General features: G+C 32.5%; 1 protein-coding gene across 1 annotated transcript in view; it reads left to right on the top strand.

The window, feature by feature from the left end:
- The window catches only part of LOC125068797 (connectin-like), an 85,366-nt gene that overhangs the window by 37,334 nt on the left and 34,204 nt on the right, over positions 1–13,828 (top strand). The window lies entirely within an intron of this gene.

The following is a 13,828-nucleotide window of genomic DNA, read 5'->3' as shown; positions in this document are numbered from 1 at the left end:
AATGCAACGACAGGCTCAAGGGATATAACATCTCAATTCCCAAGGTCGGTTGTATATTGGTGATGATGGTGAAGTTGGGAAGTGGTTAATATTTCTTACAGCGCCAATCTCTAAGGCTTGTTGTCACCACGTGGAAAATGTGCCTTTCAATCTACCTATTAAATAAATACAACATTTTTTTTTCTAAGTAGATTCTTGGTTGGAAGATAGCATGAGCGTTTTTGTAACTTTCACTTTTGTTGATATTTATCAACGTCGTTACAAATTGACGATAAACGTCGTATTTTTATAATAGTGCACGACAGGCTTAAAGGCTTTATCGTTACGCCAATGTAAAATCAACTACGACCACGGATTATGTTACTGAATTTTAAGGGTTAAATGGGCGTATAGAAACGAAGTAATCGTGTTACCTGTTCGGATAGTATACTATTTCATATTTAGAGGGAAAACCAAGGGATTTTTTTTCAAATTACTATTAAGTCTATGTCATTAAGCGATATATTTTATTTCTTACATTCTAAACTTGATTTACAGCTTCACTTTGAATGTAATGTGACATTAATGTTTTACAATGTTCAATGTTCTACATCTTTATGAACTGTTTTAGTAACTGGTGTACTAAAAATGTTAAACGAATTGGATATCAGAAGAACATAAGCAAAGTGAAAAATATACCCATGAGTTCTTTGCATATCCTTCTGAAAAACATTACCGCTGATTTCCAGCCGGTAATGCACAGTTTGGACGTTAGTAACTCACCATCAAAAATATTCTCAAGGAAGGTTTGTTTCAAGCAGTCGATCGATCGTGAATATCTAAGAAATCCTTCTGCAGGATGTAAGATGCATGCAATTGACATTCGCGTAATTTATTCTCCACTGCAGTGCGATTATGTACGACATTACTTCTTAGAGCACTCGTGAAATCTTGACAATCGACTTACGATGATAAGCCCTTTTGATACATCTATGAAATTTTATAATAATTACAGTCAAATGCTGTATGTCACTTTTTGACATTTCAGATTCATCAAATTCAGTGAGTTTCAAGTTTTTTCTTACATAATAGCTTTATTGGCTCCAATTAAACGAAAAATATTGAATAAATATTTACTTTTTAGTGAACTAAGTGTATCAAATATAACTGCATTATATTTCTTTTGTTTTATAAATAATTAAAAAGAAATAGGCATTAAAAACTTTTTAGTATTCCAATTTTAAACTTAGCTATATTTATTTCTACAAAAAGACAAAACTGAAAATGGCCTTCATAAAGTTTAGAAGTAGGACTTTCATATAGGTTTACCTTAAATTAGTTTACATTTGTTTTTTTTTATAACACGTGCTACTGCCTTCGCTGTAACTTTCAGTAATAGCCAGGTTAACTATCAACTAAAAATATTTTAATGTTAGATCTAAGAAGTATCCTGTGCCTCTCGTATCCTGTTAACTTGGTTTTAAGATATTATCATTTACCTGCCAAAATGTATTTTCCTCATTTTTTGAGTCGCCACAATGGTCATTTTATTCTGAGTATTTTTTTTTATTTAGCTAAGCGAACAGGCAATTGAGCATATATGGTGGTCGCCCATAGACTGCACTGTAAGGAATGTTAACAATTATTACATTTTGCAACTAATCTGTCACGGACGTTGGAAACTAAGTTGTTATTTTCCTTGTGCCAGTAGTTAGAATAGCTAACTCACTCTTCATCGGAACACAATAATAGTATTGCTGTTTGACGGTAGAATAATTTTAAGTACTACCCACTTGCCCAGGCGGGCTTGTTCAAAGCCCTACCTCGCTCACATAGTTAGTTTTTCATTCGGTATTTCTCTTACCCAAGTAAGTAAAGTTCTTACCAAAGTTAGAGCCGAGATGGCCCAGTGGTTAGAACGCGTGCATCTTAATCTCAGGCCGGTACTAATGAAATTCACGTGATTAATTTGTGTTTATAACTCATCTCGTGCTCGGCGGTGAAGAAAAACATCTTGAGGGAACCTGCATGTCTAATTTCAACGTAATTCTGCCACATGTGTATTCCACTAACCCGCATTGGAGCAGCGTGGTGGAATATACTCTAAACCTTCTTATCAAGGGAGAGGAGGCCTTAGCTGAGCAGTGGGAAATTTACAAGCTGCTAATGTAAGTAAGTAAATGACTACTATAGATATTAGATATACTTATTCCGTCTTTCTTTATATTCTTAAGATGTTATATCAAGTCTACGATTTATCCTTGAAAGCGATAGCAAAAAATACCTTTTGTTTAAGGCCCAATTAATGGAATAACAAGTTGATAAAAATGTCATTATCTATGTGATATTTATGAGAATAGTATGTTTTTTGGGCATGCAAGGATTGTAAAATTATTGTTAAATGTTCAGAACAATTTTATTACGATGTGGCCTAGTCGTTTGTATAAACTTTCAACATAACTAATCGAATTTGATACTTATTTTCTTGTTTACGTATATTTTTTTGCAAAAGAAAAGATATACAATAATAATTAAGGAATTCACGCGGTGATCATAAAACTTTGGTTTTTATTGCTTCGGAAAGCAAGGGAAAAGTTTAATTTGTCCAATATAAATTGGCCTGTCCAATTTATTTTCAATGGTTTATAGGGTACCGTTGTGTATTATCACATCTTTCTTTCTTTTGAGAATGCTTTGTTAGTAATTTACCCCAGAGGAGTCTAATTATATAAGTTAATTTTGTTATCGCATCTCAGATTTTGATTTTATGCATATCATTCTTCTTCATTGGAACGACTTTGATGTTTATTTTCGGGATTATTTTGATAGGACTCAGCTGATGCCACTGCAATCGGATTCCAAGATATTATAATTTTAATTAAAAAATAAATAAGCAAATATCTTAATTTATCCATATAAAGTCTGGAGAGATTGCTGGATATTTATTTTAAATTAGATTTAAATGTATTTCATGATAGCTCAGCGTTCAATAGAATGTTTTACCCGTGCGAATTGGAACGACGTTACCGCATCATATAAAGCCCCTGACTATGCGCCAATCAAACGTCAAGTATGATGTTGGTGATATGTTTAAAGCATAATTTGTGTTTAAATATAATACAGAGCAATAGCAATGATGACTTCACGTGGATCTTCATGTATTTTCAAGGTGTTAGACTGTGTTTTTAATGAATATGCGGTGAATGAAAACATTATGAGCCCGGAACTGCTTTAAGACATGTAATTCTGTTGAAAGGATGAATTGATTTCCTTAAAAGTCGACGATTGACTTGTTCACAAAACTGTCATTTATTAACAATTCATACTAAATGAAATAATATAAGTCTTACTCAAATAAGTGCTGTAACGACTATTTCAACAAATATCATTTCTTAGACTATCATTCACAGAATTAAAGTCAACTTAACCAAAGAAAAGAAGACAATCAATATTACACATTGAATTTTAAAGGTGTAATATGTAAATATAATTTAATTATATTTAAAAACCTTCTTAAATAAGTATTGTTATACTAATTTCAAAGAAAATTTGTACGGATCCCGTTATAATGGCATAATTTAACTTAACTTTTTCCTTAATTCCGAAACCAAAGGTTCCGTATTGCTGGATAAAGCGCTAACCCCTGCTATTTTACGAGCTTTATATCCTTAGAACAAATAGTACAGCGGAACTGTAAGAAGTATATTTAGCTGAATAAAAGCAATAATAAAGCTGTTTTCGATTTAAAATATATTATTTTAGGAAAGGTCGATACACACACGAAATAGACTGATTTAGTGTATTCAAGGACTGTTGAATCGTCATTTTACAAAACTTTATTAGGTACAGCTACCACCGGATCGGAATGTAGATTCAACTGAGAAGAATCTCTCGTAAATGACCTCACAATCTTAGATTTTGAGTTCAAACGTAATTTAGTGATTTAAATTGTCATGTAAGTAATTCACATACGTTAAAATGCCCTTGGATAAATATTATATAAACACTGTTCTCATTAATAGTATTAGATATGATTGAGGTTCAATACATTGTCGATACACGGCCAATCAAAGAATACACTTTTAAGATACTAGCTGAACCTGCGGCTTTACCTACGTCGTCTACGTCATTATAAAACTTTACGGCGATCACACAAACCGTCACACCGATTTTACAGCCTCGAGGGGCAAATTTAAAAAAATAGCCTTTGCCCTTTCCCGGGAATGAACTATTTCCGTAACAAATTTTATCAAAATCGTTCCAGCGATTTAAGCATGAAGAGGTAGGTACAGAGTAACTTTCACATTTGTAATATTAGTATAAATTAATCGCATTTAAAGTAGATAGCTTATAAAAAGCCCGGTCACTGTCCATAACTCTTCTGTGACGTAGCTGCTCTATATTGCCTAGTATATGTAAGAACTACAAACAAGAGTTTTATTTTCTTCCGAATCATAATGTCGTTAGTACAGATAGTAAAACTTACAAGGTTTTGTTATTTGTATTGGATATATTTGATAAATTTAATGTTACTAATTCCGCCTACGGCTTCTCCCGCGTGTTAGGGTGGGGTGGGGGTGCAGCTACCCTATGTCCTTTTCTTTAACATTTCGATATATTTTACATGCTGGTTTATTTTAATTTTAACCTGAGATTTAAATTATTAATTTGTCAAAGCGAACGTCTTACCCAAGGAAAGTTAAATTATAATGTAGAGCAGAAAAATTGGTGGTAAAAATTTTGATTTTGTGAGGATATAAATATAATGCAAAATTTGTGAGTCCATTTTCTAATCTCTCACTCTAATAAAAAAAAATAGCTTAGATTGGCGGACGGGCCAATGAACCATCTGATGGTAAGTGTGCCCTACTGCCCACAGACATTACATCACCAACATATGTAATTACACTGGTTTACTCATTCTTCTAAACAGAACCTGGTTATGTTAGAAGGGTGAGTAAGCTACCAACTAACATCAAGTTAACTGATAACTCTTATAATCCGATAGGATAGGAAATCCGACACGTCCGAAAACAGTTCAGGCGCAGGAACAACGTCTCTACGTGCCTTTTGTCGCACGGGTGTACACAAACTTCCAACTGTCAGATTCCAGATCGTTACTGAGAATTTATAGAAAAACCCAAGTCATCAGACTTGGCTGCCTTATATCTAGCTACTAGACCAACAAGGCAATCAAAAATGTATATAATATTTGTTACAGTCATATCAAAATAACATATATCCTTATAAACATAGGTATGTTTATAGCGATGTATGCCGCTAAAAACTTTCAATATTATTGAATCCATTCCAGAGGGACTCTCATGCTTAAGTATTGTAAGTAGCCGGAACAGTTCCTTTTGACATTATTCATTTGTCAAATTTATTTCCTTATTTGAAACAATCTTATATCCAATGATGTTTGGCCTATATACAAAAATAATTTTTAAAAGTAACATGGTCGTACTATTTTCATGTAATATAATTCCGTACAAGCGTACAGTACGTTAAGCCACGTATCGTACACGAACACACATTATAATGACACGGCCACCCGGCCGGGGAAATGAATCGAGAAAGTTTAAATGTACTTACGGTTAGGTCATGGAGTTCGAATATAAAGGTACTTTCACAAGGACTAAAATATAAACATGAATTTTTAAAGAAACAGTGAAGACTATATTTAATGTAAAAGAAAAGAGGAATATTCGTAACTCATAAAAAAACAAGCATTATTCTGTAAATAAAAATAAAACTATGTGTACAATATTCAATAAATCTAATATAATGTGGTGGTATATTGCGTATTACATTTATATTAATTTTCAGAATAATATTTTGCCCTATGTTTTCTTGAGCCTTCAGTTTTACGTCTTAGAGCAACAATGATATATAAAAACAATATTTTTTTGAGTTCCTAACACGCAAATTTAATATAAGTATTCCATATACAGTAAGTGTTGATCTGTATTCATAATTCTATCAAAGACTAGTCTAGTCAGTAGTTGGATTACCGCTTGCGATATTTCAACCCAGATTTCGACCGAAATATGATTTCATACTGAAATAATCATTTTGTTCCTTATATACGATATTTTTAACGTTCTTATAACAATATTTTATTTATTGTACACTTAAATACCATATCTATAACTAATTTCCACCCACGGCTTCGCCAACGTTGAGGTAGAGGGGGGAGGGATTATTTGTTCGGTACCTGTGGTGTCACCTGGCAACGTGTATTTAATTTCATAATGATCTGTTTAGTCATTAATATGTGAAATACGTAACAAATAAACTTTATTTAGGAACACACAGAGTGATTTAAAATAATCAGTCGATCGTTTAAACATTAAAATGTTCAATTATTTAAAAATATATAACATATATAGTCAATGAAGACTGCGGCATCGTTTTCATTTTCTTAAAATTTTCATTAGTATTTCCAAAAGTCCTACCAACCTTGTAATAAAATTGTATTTATAAATAATTCCCGTTTTGAAAGTCGTAAGTAACCCCAATATCCGGCTAGAATCGACGTAAAGTATTTGCCAATCAAACTCGCCCCGGGGGTCGAAGTCTTGCCAGAATCATAAAACATGATCTTTACTATCGGGATTTAGGGTACATGAGGGTTAGAACTAGAGACTATAGATGTGGCATTTGATATATTACTTAGCAGAAGTTAACTGAGATAAGCTTAGCCGCTTCGGTCCAGTGATTAGGGCACATGATTTTTAACCGATAATTGAGAAAAAAGGCTCAGGCAAGCTTATAGCGGCGTGTCAAAATAATCTTCAAAACTTCTATTTAAAAAGTGAGGAAACCTTAACCTAGCTCTGGAATTTACAGGTGTTGCTTTATTATATTTTTATTTTTAATACAAAGATAAAAATTTGGACGGAATAAATGTTGCATCTTCATTTTGAGCCAGTTAATTTATTTAAAATTATGGATACAATTATATACTGGTAAGATAAGCAGTATAATAAATTCGATATAGTCTATGGTTGAAACAAAGGGTTGTATTTAAAAATATTTTAATGAAGTTAACTTACAATAATACGAAACTTTTTTGGTAATCAATACATGCATGATACACAGAACATTTAAAAAATACATATAATATTTTAAAAAAATGAAAATAGGAAATAGAAAAAAGTGTGACGCGTTTGGCTCTTCTAGAAAACATAGAAAAGTATCGATGTTTTCAATAGACGTTTTAGGAGCTATTTTGCCTGCTCTAGAGACTCGAGGTGTTTTGGTTGTTATTAGAAGCGGTGATATATTTTTATATTTAGAAAAACATCTCCGACACATTCTTGTTATAAAACATTGATTTCTTAGTAAATATTTTTGGGACGTCAAAATAGCAAGACTTAGTTACTAGACCAAAAAAATAAATGGACCTATGAAAAGGATTTTTCATAGGTCCATTTATTTTTCGGCCTTGAAAGTAATTCGTTAGAAAACCTTTATGAGACAAATAGATTACTGCTATATGTGTCCAACAATTTGCATCAAGGCATCGAAAGCAGCGTACAGAGTAACTGTTCGACAACTGTAACGAGCAGTGCTTCGACTTACTAGCTGGTCCTTTTTATTTTTATGAACGTTCGTATTATATTGTTTGTTGCGGAAATATACAACATACGCGAAGCTCAGGACAACATAGCTTATGAAAATATTTGGACAGAGTTCGAGCGGAAAGTGACCATTAGTGATAAAAGTCAACTTCAATTATATCTATCAATAACCGCTTTCCTCATTTGTAACGTATATAAATGTAATAACGTAATTGATGTATGTACATTGAGCTTGCAATGCTCACAATACATTAGCAGCCTGTAAATTTCCCATTGCTGGTCTAAGGCCTCCTCTCCCTTTGAGGAGAAGGTTTGGAGCATATTCCACCACGCTGCTCCAATGTGGGTCGGTGGGTACAAATGTGGTAGAATTTCATTAGAGCACGAGATGAAGTATAAACACAAATTAAGCATATGAAAATTCAGTGGTACCTTCCTGGGCTTGAACCCGAAAAGATCGATTAAGATGTACGCGTTCTAACCACTGGGCCATCTTGCTTTAAGGGTTTGTAAATTAAAATATAAATTTGAATTTCATGTCAACTTTTCTTTAGTAGTTTTAATTTTCCGAATAGGTGATCATATTTTCGAAGTTAACATTATAAATCAAAGATTCAATAGTGGTTGTCATACACTACTTATTATAACTTCATTTAATTGTGTACACCAAAACAGTCCATATAAGTGTTTGTTTTTAAATGATATACTAATATATATATATATATATATAAGTTATCTGATTTATGTTAAATTTTAACGTTATTTTATATAGCTAATCAAATGAATACAATCGCAGAGAATATCGAAGAGAGGGACCACATACTTATCTCATTGCTACAAAAAGTATGACGTTAACGAAGTGATAATTTAAGCGTCAATAGCGCAATAGTTTACCGGCCGCCTAGTGATGCAAAAATTCGCTGGATCGATCCTGATAAATTGGGTTATTGTCGTCCCCACTCCTAACACAAGCGATAAGTTTAAAAGGAGGGGTAAATAGGGATATTAGTAATTCCTTAATTAATTTGGGCCAAAGCAACATTTATTTAAAAAAAAAAAACAAAAAAACTAAAGAAAAAAAATTATGATGTCCTCCTGATTGATTACAATGTGCCACTCTCGAGGAAGTAAAGCCAATACAGGACAAACATTTGCATGCTCTATTTTCTCAAGCTCATGATCCGATGCAATAGCAAATTCGAAATGACCGGAATGAATTTAGATTCAGGTCCAACGGCTTTGTTGCTTTCCGAGACATAGCATATTTGCCAACGATCAACTCCGTGCAAACAATTAATTTTATCTGTCTTTGCTTATAAACTAGCCAAATTATAAATTATATTATTTTTGATAGATCAGTATTAACATTGACAGACATTAAATTTAAATAAATTAAACATAAAAACTCTTTACTTAATAAATTTATTTATCACCCTATGAATAAAACAAAAACATGTTAATTTAAAAAATAAAATTGATCTAGGTAGGTAAACGAACATCGATCATCTTATGGTTAGTGATTACCAACGACCATAAACATTTGCAAACATCATAAAAGTTCTTACACTGTCAATACGCCCCCAATTTTAGGTAATATGATATGTCCATTGTATCTATCATTACACTAAAAGACACTGGCTCACTCACCATTCAAACCAAAATGTTGTACTTAGTTGTATTTATTTATACAATACTAGTATTGATGTTTGGTGTGTAATTATGATGAGTGTCAGGTCCTACCAAGTAAATATTAAATATTACAATCCCATCAAAAACATAAATGTAAAAATGAGAGCCAAGTTAAATATTATGATATATACCTTGGTTGTTGTCTTCAACGACAAAAGAAGTGAGATCTAAATTTGCCAAGTTAAATAGTCCTTTCTGAAATTTATTTATAACTACATAAAATATCATTTCTTCTTATAACTTGGGATATATACCTTGGTTGTTGTCTTCAACGACAAAAGAAGTGAGATCTAAATTTGCCAAGTTAAATAGTCCTTTCTGAAATTTATTTATAACTACATAAAATATCATTTCTTCTTATAACTTGGGGTAATATATTGTTGCCTAAGGTCTGACTTGGCTAGTTCTTATATGTTTATAAACACAAATTGTAGTTTGTGTTTAGAATAACAAATTATAACTCAGAACATCTAAGAAGAATGGAGGACAGCTCAGTATTGCTTAGTTAGTATTAACGTACATTAAGAGCTGCGATGGTCCAGTCACTAGAAAACATGAATCTTAACCAGATATTGCGAGTTCATATCCAGACAAGTACCATTGAATATTTGCGTGCTTAATTTGTGTTTATAATTCATTTGTAACAGGCTTAGAACTTACGAAGGCTATAATATAATTTGTATATGAGAACTAGCCAAGTCAGATCTTAGGCAACAATATATTACCCCAAGTTATAAGAAGAAATGATATTTTATGTAGTTATAAATAAATTTCAGAAAGGACTATTTAACTTGGCAAATTTAGATCTCACTTCTTTTGTCGTTGAAGACAACAACCAAGGTATATATCCCAAGTTATAAGAAGAAATGATATTTTATGTAGTTATAAATAAATTTCAGAAAGGACTATTTAACTTGGCAAATTTAGATCTCACTTCTTTTGTCGTTGAAGACAACAACCAAGGTATATATCATAATATTTAACTTGGCTCTCATTTTTACATTTATGTTTTTGATGGGATATCACTACTTTTTGTATATAAATTATTAGTATGTACTTATTAATAACAAAATTAATACCAAATGGTTTTTGTTAAGCTATTCTATTTTCTTATGTTTACGGGGTATAATTGTCTTTTTTTTATACGTTCTTATTTTTCTTGTAGGTACCTCTTAAATGTTCGAGTGAATTGCCCATTCAGTGTCCGGATATTTTTTACGCGTTTTCTGTTTATACTTAACTTGCCCAAGTAGGGGTGGTATAATGTGCGCAGACGGTTGTACTCTACAATAGAGCTCTCTTGTGTCTTGATTTGACTTGGACCTAAATTGATAAGATGTACTCCATCTAAGTTTTTAACTCTAAAGAGGCCAACGTAAGCCTGCTCTTTACTTAATATAGAGGAGCCTATGTCGAAAAAAGCACCGTCAAGGCGAAGGCCTTGTGATTTGTGTATAGTAGTAGAATATGCTAAGCAAATAGAGAATTGTTTCCTTTGAACATAAATGTACATTACCTAATATCTGTAACTTGGTTTGGCTTCTAGTTCGCAAATTAAATTATGTTTAAATTGAATTGTTATTTTACGTGCGCTATTGCTGTTGTCGACGTCCTCAATGTACTTTCTCTATTTTTCCATTGGACCCATTCACCAGTCCTTTGCTGACATCAGCGTGCTCGCTCGATACTGTTCTTCCAAGCAATAAGGATCCCCGTTTGTAGCGCTAGAGTACAAACTTAAATCATTCCTGTTATGATATACATACTCTACTACAGTCTCACGAAACCTATTTTATTGTTGTATACTAGTATACTCAAACAAAAAATATGCAGTCGAATAGACTAGGCAGTTTCCATCGGAAGGTATTGAAATAATTCTTATGAGCGCGGTTGCCACTCTCTCAGACACGTCCGCGTAAAGGTTTAATCACAACGCTTCTATCCCGCTGCTTCGGCGTCACGTCGCGCGCCGTGTACCGAAATGCCTATTATTATTATTTTTTAAAGTATATATATAGATTTTGCACCATTGATGTGCGCTAAATGCTAGTTAATAACGTAATAAATACCAAAGTCATCTATACTAATAAGTAATAATAAAACGGAAATATTTGGATTTAAAAAACTTAAGGGTGGTATTCAACTTGTTATATATTCACGTGAAGACCTTAAAATCCACATTAAGACCGGCTGTCATAAGTTTTGATTGCTGGTTCTTACATAACTTTTTTATTACAGTTATTAAAGGAACTAAGTATATAAGTGTTCCTATAGACCCAATAAAATGAAAAATTATAATAAAATGATAAAAAATTACCAGTTTCAGATTTTTTCCTTTATATTGGCCTAATTATCTACCTACATGCTAAATTTCAACTTTCTAGGTCACCTGGAAGTAGGTTATAGTTTTGATCTATAGGTCAGTCAGTGATAAAAATGACGATTTTTAGACGTAAAAATCTAAATAACCATTTGAGATACGTTTATGAAATTTGGAAAACATATGTATCTCGCGAGTCTCAATATATGAGCCAAATTTGACACATTTATGTCAAATAGTTTTTGAGTTATGAGGAGGTCAAAAGTGGCTCCAAATGGTTCGTGTAATATTACACACGGTGCTGCACGCCAGTTCTGTTACTAGAACTTGGCTGACACGCTACCGCGTGTCTAGATGTGCATTAACATACTTTGGACGAATGAACATTGCTCTTTGCTTATATAATTTTAATTAATAAATATATTATTTTTATTTAGTTAATTTTAAGTCTTTTAGTCCTACTTTAGAATTGTAAAACTTCCTAGAAAATCAGTTATTCATAATGCAAGAGCTTCACTGCGAAATAGAACACACGCAAAAATGCCATTTCCCGTTTTTTGCTTTCTAAATACTTAGGTACTTTTCTCGCAAAAAAGCTCCATAATTTAATTATGGTATTAGGTATTCCGTATGTCATATAAATACGGTTTTAATACTTAATTATATCTAAAATAGATATTCATTCAGAGCTTAAACTAAATAGTACTTCAGTAGCATTATAACTAATAGAAGATTCCATTTTTATTTGAACAAATCCTCACAAAAACCTTATTCCAAAATAAAATAAAAAAGTGCCTACAGGTTTTATGAATTGTCTATTATCGTCACTAATAATACAATTGCTAAGCTATCCCCGTTTATCTGTCTGTTTGTCTATTTCGCTTTCATGGCTAAACCACTGAATCAAATTTGGTGAAATTTTGTATGGATCAAGGTCGAATTCAAGTAACGACAATGGTTACATTTTCGTACCTAAAACCTATGACTTAACACTTTAGGAAAACCGGGGGTCAAAACTAGTATATCATATTTTACTTATGCGTAACTTGGATGAGTTTTTTCAAATTGTTGAAGATACCCCTAAATTAAACTTTTCGAGATCCTGTTACACTGTCTAGGGATATGGTATGGTGGTACCGAACTTTCAACGATATGTCTAACTTCAAACATCAAATCTTTGATAAGCTTCACTGAGCCATGACCAGAACACAGCAATACAGGGACAGAAAACAACTCCGTAGTCCCGCAGTGACCTGGTTCTACCATCAGGATCAGAATACATATCAAAGATCATACTCCTAAAAAAAAATCACAATAAAAGTAATATTTATACAGATTTTTGGTTGACTTCTTCTAAATATGATTCTACTTAACATATTCTGGTGAAAACTTTTCGTCTGCCACCTTGTAGTGTAATTGAATTTAGAAGCTGATTATTTAGCCATCATTAATCACCTTACACCAACAATTTTGTCTGTTTTTTTACTTCCACCAAAGTGTTTTTTTTTTGTTCGGATATATTGGAACGCCAATATTCATAAAACTCGTACCAACTCGACCTATAAGTCCCGAAGTGAATTTGTATCTGTTGAATTTATTGTCTAATCTCCAAAACCTTTTAATAAACATGAGAGTTTCCATTGTCCGCCTACTAATAAACATATCCGAGAGGTTGTCTTTTCGATTAATCGATTACTTTAGTTATTTATTTATTTCGAAGTAAAAAAATATTTACATTTTACAAAGTCATTATTTTCAGTTTAGTAGAATATTTTATTTGGGCAACGCCGCCCAATGACATTGGGCAAAAAATTCCTTACATGCCAATGTGCCACCAACCTTGGGAGCTGAGATGTTATGACTCAGAGATGGAACACAAAAATACCAAGTATTGCTGTCTAATATTTTGTATGGTGGGAATAATCCTCAAATCTTGCCCGCAAAAGATAATGTTATATAAAAAACAGTATTTATAAATAATTATTTAAAAAGAAACAAATCCGCGGCATACAGCTTACGTAAAAGTTAGCGTCAATTGTCCATCTATGAGCACAAAAACACGGGTGTGCAGTATTGAACTTGGACACAATCCAAATGCGGCCGTGCCCACTCAGCGGAAACCAATTTTATATTAGAAGCCATTTATGTAATAGTTATTATCCATTGAGCGCGGTCTCGACTAGAGCTCGATACGAATATTTGAAAATATGATTGTGGATTTGTATGGAGTTGCTATTTGTAATGTAATTGACTT

The sequence above is a fragment of the Vanessa atalanta genome, chromosome 14 (genome assembly GCF_905147765.1).
Source record: "Vanessa atalanta chromosome 14, ilVanAtal1.2, whole genome shotgun sequence".
Classification (NCBI taxonomy): Eukaryota; Metazoa; Arthropoda; class Insecta; order Lepidoptera; family Nymphalidae; genus Vanessa; species Vanessa atalanta.
Note: the sequence above shows the minus strand (reverse complement) of the source record. Positions and strands in the feature narration are given on the sequence as shown.